The 1277-nt window shown below is 33.5% G+C and overlaps 1 non-coding gene across 1 annotated transcript; it reads right to left on the bottom strand.

The window, feature by feature from the left end:
• Positions 1-836: 836 nt before the first annotated feature.
• Positions 837-918, bottom strand: TRNAS-CGA. Its single transcript has one exon. It is a non-coding gene; the product is annotated as a tRNA-Ser (tRNA).
• Positions 919-1277: the final 359 nt, after the last annotated feature.

Here is a 1277-nt window from a genome sequence, read left to right as displayed (position 1 = left end):
AGCACACAATGTAATTTTCAAATGAACTTTACTCTTTAACATTGGTATTCAAGATAGGCATCACAATCCTCGAAGAATTTTCCCTTAGAAAAAGAAAAGTAATACTAGTAAAGAAAAGACTGAATAGGTTCAAATCTACTTAAATTATCATCATTTTACGTGTTTCATACTTAAATTATTGAGTGCATCTATTACCCCTGAACTATAGTTCCCTATAGATTTATTTTTAAAAAAAAAAGAAAAAAAAAAAGAGAGAGAGAGAGAAACAGATTGAATACATGGAAAAAGGTTGGGAATAGCTTGCTGAGAATACATGGGAGAAGAAAAAATTTTCAAAACAAATTTGTTCGCCACAGTGAGTTTATGGTAGTTCGCTGGTGTGGCTGGAGGGAGGGGATGTTGTGAACATTTTAATAGTTTAGGTAGTGAAACTCACGTTACAGTCATAGTTAAGGAGAGAACTTTAACGTATTAGCTCAAAAAGAGAATTCAGTAGGTGTACTGTCACTTGAAAGTGCATTTGAAGCGTGATATTCATGTATGGTGCCATAGTCCCAGGGAATTCCAATATGAGTTCATGGCATTTAGAGAATGAGTACCCAATAATTTAAGTATGAAATTCATAAAAGTTAGTAATTTAAGGGCTCATTTTGTACAAGAGATAAAGGATAACTAATTCCGAGATTAATTTTAGAATGAGTTTATCCCATGTTTTGTTGAATAAAATGCATGAGATAACTCATCGACCCTAGGAGGATTTTTACCTAGTCACAATCATGGCACTATAGAAAATAAAACAGAAAATAAAAAATAGTTGAAACAAAAAAAATTTTAAACGTCAACAGCAGGATTCGAACCTGCGCAGGCAAAGCCCAACAGATTTCGAGTCTGTCTCCTTAACCACTCGGACATATTGACGCTTGTTTGCCCTTGCCCCATTGGAAAATATATTTATTTATATCTTCTTGAACAATGAGTGTATTTTTTTTCCCATCACTTGAGGGCCAAAAGTTACCCATTAACTCACAACCCTCTATGATCAAGCCTATTTTTATGGCTCCAGAATTCTCTCAAACTAACATCCTCAACCTGATGGAATGTTCCAATTAAAATGAGTCACCTGGCTTATTATAATTGACATTTGACCGCATATTATTTAATTTAAAAAATAAACTTACACATCATTAAACCCAACCCGGTTCTTTTAACTGGATTAGCATTGGAACCAAAGAAGCAAGATGAGTTAATTTATCTAGTTCAAGTGGATGGTAATTAAT

Source organism: Capsicum annuum, chromosome 8, assembly GCF_002878395.1.
Source record: "Capsicum annuum cultivar UCD-10X-F1 chromosome 8, UCD10Xv1.1, whole genome shotgun sequence".
NCBI lineage: Eukaryota > Viridiplantae > Streptophyta > Magnoliopsida > Solanales > Solanaceae > Capsicum > Capsicum annuum.
This window is presented reverse-complemented; position numbering and strand designations above follow the sequence as displayed.